Here is a 7,087-nt window from a genome sequence, read left to right as displayed (position 1 = left end):
GCCTCCGTGGCTCAGTCGGTTAGCGCTGTAGCGCAGCGTAATGACCTAGGAGCCTCTCACCAGTGCGGTCGCTATGAGTTCAAGCCCAGCTAATGCTGGCTGCCTCTCCGACCGTACGTGGGGGGAAGGTTTGCCAGGAACCTGCAGATGGTCGTGGGTTTCCCCCGGGCTGTGCCCGGTTTCCACCCACCATAATGCTGGCAGACGTCGTATAAGTGAAATATTCTTGAGTACGGCGTAAAACACCAATCAGATAAATAAATCCCGGGTCGTGCAAATGATTGACATTTCTACTCAAAAAACAGTCAACCGGTGAGCTTTCAGCTCATGCTATGTTTGAGATTTACATGGTAAGCGACAAGTCAGTGTACACTGTAGTCTTGTAGAGTACATCTACTGGATCTGATTTCATATAGTGAAAATGCTGTATACCCATGGCTGCCGTAGTTTTCGTCATGTACTCAAGATGCCAAGAAAACCTTCCCACGTATGGCCAGAGAAGAAAACAGCATGAGCTGGATTTGAACTCACAGCATGTTAAGTTGCTGTGTCTCATCGTATGGGTTCAGCCTGGCCTTTGACAGAGGATTGTTTTTTGGGGTTTTTTTTTTTTTGTTGATTTATTTGTGTTATTGACGATCACTAGTCTTTTATTAATATATTGTGCATATCTACACATCAAATATGAGAACGTTCGTCACAGATTAGCTCCATGTCTGTGGTTTTCTTGAATAATATGGGCTCCTATAGCCATACAATGACTGCCATTGTGTAAGTGAAAAAGTCTTGAGTAAAACTTTGAGCAAAAATCAATCCATCAGTCAACATATACATCATCATTTTCTTTTTAAGGGGATTAACTTTTCAATTAATCTTGGATAATCTTCTGAATCAACCCCTGGACTCTTACATATTGGATTGTCCTCAGAATTGTATGTTACCAAACATATTTACTATTGTATCTTTTGGACTTGTAATTTTACAGATATTAGGATCGGATTATCGGCCGGTGGTTGTACTTACCTATTTAAGAATAATATCGCCTTTAAATTATATACAATATATAAAAAACAATATCATCTTTTTTAAAGACAAGAAAAAATCTTGAGAAATTGCCTTTTTATATTCTTTTTCTGTATGCCACTTTAGTGTATCAAAAACGGAAAAGTAGTTGGAGATATTGAAGATAAAATTGCACCACCCTTAGGGCTATAGATTCCACAGATGTAAAGTTGTGATATGTTTATGTTTTATGGAACGTTATATTATTTTATACCAGTCTGTGAGCAGAATGCTTATCAATTAATGCGCCTGCGCGAGTTTCTCTATACCTATAACACACCTTGGGGGCAGTCGGCCTGTAGCTTAAGGCGCGGATTGTCATCATAATTACTTCATTTAACCCATCAACTTTTAGAAGCTCTGCTAATGGGCTCTGTTTAATGGTTCACTTTATACTTACCATGTCGCTAATTATATATATATATATATATATATTTGAAGAAATAGAGAAAGATCCCCCTGTTTAAGAGAATTTACATAGGAAAACAATAATAAAACACCTTCCCAACTTTCTGTTATATTCCAACTGCAGTTTCAAACTTCATGTTGTTTTCAAAGAATATGAAAATAGTTATATATAATACTCTTAGAGTGTAAGGCATATAATCTTCAATTCATTTTCATTTATTGTTTTTTCGCTTTTATTAGTTATTGCCTAGTGCCTGTGAGCTTCAGCGTGATTTTATGTGTTAAAAATGGCCAGTACTAAATGTGTTTAAATGTCATTACGGTGTTAGATAAATTGTATTAAATTTGTTAAAGAGAAGTTGAATAATATCATCAAAAAAGTGTAACAACTATATCTATTGTCCATGCCAATAAATAAAAATCGATTGTAAGGATTACATAAATACATATTGATAATAAATGCATGGTAACTATAATACTGTATATGTTGTATTTATTACATTCAAATAAATGTGTTTTGTGCTAAGTAATCGACAATAAACAAGGGGAACACCTGTTGGATTCGATCTTTTTGCCCTAAGTGACAAATTTACTTTAATAGTTTCGAGTGACATACATGTATATCCTATGTTTGTACACAACGTGACTATGTGTATCTACGAGAGAAGCTTTTCAATGGTAATAGATTTACGCATACTTTAATTAACCGGGTGATTCTTGGTTCCCCATTAGCTTATACTAGGTCACATGCTATTTCACAAACCATGATGTTCATTTAGAATAATAACGCGCTCGAGCAAAACAAACAAGGTAAATATCTCACGTTGACGACACAATAGTCAACGATCTCACCCTGATATTCGATTAGAGCGATATTTGTACAGTGGTTATCTCCCTTTGTGTGTTCCTTCACATCTTTGTAGGCCTATGTTAAAAGTAAACAACAAGACGATGTGAAGCTTAGTTTTCAACGTAATTAAACTGAGAAGTTTTCCGGTTTAATAAACGATATGATGCATGTTGTGTGATGCGATATCTGGAATTGTGTAACTCGTTGAATATCACTTCTCTCGAGCTGACAATTCCTCATATCCCTTCCCACAGTCTGCACTATCTGTAAATTAGTACACAGCGCCTATATTTAGTGGAAACTTCTTCACTGCTGGGCTGATCTGAGTTCAGATTCAGTTAAGATGCATAGAGTAAATTTGTCAACCGATACACTATAATGCAAATTACACGTGTGTTCGACAAGTCGTCAATATGGAGATTTCGCTAATCGCATCAACCGCGGCCACGGAACCGTACACGGAATTGGTGCCGGTAAAGTAGCATCGTGCTTTAGCTATAGTTAGTTTGACTGCGGTTGTGAGCCTTTGAGAAGGGGAGAAAGGTTTTGTCGCTATTTAGTCTCGGACGAGTCTAGGTGCAACCTGACCCCCACATGTACCGCCTCAAATACGGGCATTTAAGACATACAGGTCACAGTATGACATAAAGCACATTTTACAGCCACCTTTTTCGGTATTATAGTTTTCAGTAGACGCGGTGTGATCATAAAAATTTTAATCAAGAGACACTGTGGTTTTCAATTCCGGCATTGGTCGTCGGGTCTTCTGTAAATTAGGTTTAACTTGTGGGCAGATGTGGAAAATGCCTTTCTCATTGGACAAAATTCCACAGTAAGAAGCGCATCTGACTGGTCAATGGTCATGACTCTCTGAGGCTTGAATGATTGAGTGCTTGCGGTTTAACGTCGTCAATATGGCGATTTCGATAATCGCATCAACCACGGCCACGGAACCGTATAAGGAATTGGTGACGGTAAAGTAGCATCGCGCTTTAGCTATAGTTAGTTTGACCGCTGTTGTGAGCCTTTGAGAAGGGGAGAAAGGCCATGACCCTCTGAGGCTTGAGTGAGCGAGTGCTTGCGGTTTAACGTCGTACTCAAAAATTTTTCAGACAAACCTCTAAGGCTTGAGACATGGCCTGATACTTGAAGCCAGTGCTCCTAATGGTGTTGTTGTTCTTTTAGGTCGTTGTAGCGTAGATATCTACACACGATCAAAGTGAGATTAGATTCAGTCACATCACACTACATACTGAGCAGGTAGGGTCGATTTACCATTTGCCCGTGGGAAAGATTTCCAAGCTATGACAGATATTTGACAACTAAACTAGGTACGAATATCGAATCCGTCACCACGATGAAAGATTAGGTAGGGCTAGCCTACAGCTGCATTCATTTTTCAGACAATACACATGATTCCAGTCAGGGACTAATATAACACGTGTCCTTCGGAAAGTCATAAATGGCAAAGCCTGCAACACGAAATAACTGCACGGGAGAAAAGCAAACATTAAAATATATTTTTCTTTTACACATGTGGTACCTGGAGTATTTGTTTTTCATCAGTAGCAATCAACTGTAATACATAAGAACAGTTATTGTGGAATATTGCTGTCATCTGTGATATATATTTGACGAAATTATTCATCAAAATGTTAGTTCGCTTAATGTTCATCAAAACACCAGCTAAGACTGAAGACAGATGTACATATAGGGTGGTAAATGGCCATTCTGATCACACATACAAATACATTGTGATACCAGACTTCTCTGCTGGTTAAGAAAAAGAGAGGAACGCTGTTGACTGAGGTGTGCTACTCTGACCACGATAAACACCAGGTTTGGATTCTGACAAAGATGAACACCAGATGTGGAATCTGACCACGATAACCAAGAGTGGAATCTGATCACGATGAATACCAGGTAAGGAATCTGATCACCATGAATACTAGGTGTGGAATCTGACCACGATAAACATCAGGTTTGGAATCTCATCACCATGGACACCATGTGTGCTACTCTGACGACAATGAACACCAGGTAAGGAATCTGATCACCATGAACATTAGGTGTGGAATCTGACCACGATAAACATCAGGTTTGGAATCTCATCACCATGGACACCATGTGTGCTACTCTGACGACAATGAACACCAGGTGTGGAATCTGGCCACCATAAACACCAGGTGTGGAATATGATTACGATGAACACCAGATGTGGAATCTGGGCTCCTATAGCCATACAATGACTGCCATCGTGTAAGTGAAAAGTCTTTTGGACTTGTAATTTTACAGATATAAGGATCGGATTATCGGGTGGTGGTTGTACCTACCTATTTAAGAATAATATGGCCTTTAAATTATATAAAGTGTATAAAAGCAATATCATACGTTATAAAGAAAAAATCTTGAGAATTTGTCTTTTTATATTCTCTTTCTGTATGGCACTGTGGTGCATCAAAAAAGCGGAAAAGTAGTTGGAGATATTGAAGATAAAATTGCACCACCCTTAGGGCTATGGATTCCACAGATGCAAAGTTACGATATGTTTATGTTTTATTAAACGTTATATTGTTTTTATACCCGTCTGTGAGCAGAATGCTTATTAATTAATGCGCCTGCGCGGGTTTCTCCTGTGCGGGATTGTCATTATAATTACTTCATGTAACCTATAAACTTTTGGAAGCTCTGCTAATGGGCTCTGTTTAATGGTTCACTTTATGGCATTGCAACTTAATAATTACCATGTAGATGTATATATATATATATATATATATATATATATATATATATATATATATATATATATATATATATATATATATATATATATATATATATATATATATATATATATATATATATATATATATATATATATATATATATATATATATATATATATATATATATATATATATATATATATATATATATATCTACACACACACACACACACATATTAGAAATAGAGAAAGATCCCCTGGTTAGGAGAATTTACATAGGAAGAAAATAATAAAACGCCTTCTCAACTTTCTGTTATATTCCAACTGCAGTTTCGAACTGCATGTTGTTTTCAAGGAATGTAAAAATGGTTATATTTAATACTTTTAATATATATATATATATATATATATATATATATATATATATATATATATATATATATATATATATATATATATATATATATATATATATGGGAACAAGGGGAACAAGAGGGGAACACCTGTTGGATACGATCGTTTTGCCATAAATGATGAATTTACTTCAATAGTTTCAAGTGACATGTATTTTATGTTTGTACACCACGTGACTATGTGTATCTACGACAGAAGTTTTCCAATGGTCATAGATTTACGCATACTTTAATTAATGGAGTGATTCTTGGTTCCCCATTGGCTTATACTACGTCACATGCTATTTCACAAACCATGATGTTCATTTAGAATAATAACGCGCTCGAGCAAAACAAACAAGGTAAATATCTCACGTTGACGACACAATAGTCAACGATCTCACCCTGATATTCGATTGGAGCGATATTTGTACAGTGGTTATCTCCCTTTGTGTGTTCCTTCACATCTTTGTAGGCCTATGTTAAAAGAAAACAACAAGACGATGTGAAGCTCAGTTTTCAACGTAATAATTGTGTGATGCGATATCTGGAATTGTGTAACTCGTTGAATATCACTTCTCTCGAGCTGACAATTCCTCATATCCCTTCCCACAGTCTGTACTATCTGTAAATTAGTAGGCCTACACAGCGCCTATATTTAGTGGAAACTTCTTCACTGCTGGGCTGATCTGTGTTCAGATTCAGTTCAGATGCATAGAGTAAATTTATCAAGCGTTACACTGTTATGCAAATTAGACGTGTGTTCGACAAGTCGTCAATATGGAGATTTCGCTAATCGCATCAACCGCGGCCAGGGATCCGTATAAGGAATTGGTGCCGGTAAAGTAGTATCGTGCTTTAGCTATAGTTAGTTTGACGGCTGTTGTGAGCCTTTGAGAAGGGGAGAAAGGTTTTGTTGTTATTTAGTCTCGGAGGAGTCTAGGTGCAACATGACCCCCACATGTACCGCCTCAAATACGGGCATTTAAGACATACAGGTCACAGTATGACATAAAGCACATTTTACAGCCACCTTTTTCGGTATTATAGTTTTCAGTAGACGCGGTGTGATCATAAAAATTTTAATCAAGAGACACTGTGGTTTTCAATTCCGGCATTGGTCGTCGGGTCTTCTGGAAATTAGGTTTAACTTGTGGGTAGATGTGGAAAATGCCTTTCTCATTGGACAACATTCCACAGTAAGAAGCGCATCTGATTGGTCAATGGCCATGACCCTCTGAGGCTTGAATGATTGAGTGCTTGCGGTTTAACGTCGTCAATATAGCGATTTCGCTAATCGCATCAACCACGGCCACGGAACCGTATAAGGAATTGGTGACGGTAAAGTAGCATCGCGCTTTAGCTATAGTTAGTTTGACCGCTGTTGTGAGCATTTGAAAAGGGGAGAAAGGCCATGACCCTCTGAGGCTTGAGTGAGTGAGTGCTTGCGGTTTAACGTCGCCAATATGGCGATTTCGATAATTGCATCAACCACGGCCACGGAACCGTATACGGATTTGGTGCCGGTAAAGTAGCATGGCGCTTTAGCTATAGTTAGTTTGACCGCTGTTGTGAGCCTTTGAAAAAGGGAGAAAGGCCATGACCCTCTGAGGCTTGAGTGAGTGAGTGCTTGCGGGTTAACGTCGTAC

The sequence above is a fragment of the Liolophura sinensis genome, chromosome 2, assembly GCF_032854445.1.
Source record: "Liolophura sinensis isolate JHLJ2023 chromosome 2, CUHK_Ljap_v2, whole genome shotgun sequence".
Lineage (NCBI taxonomy): Eukaryota > Metazoa > Mollusca > Polyplacophora > Chitonida > Chitonidae > Liolophura > Liolophura sinensis.
This window is presented reverse-complemented; position numbering follows the sequence as displayed.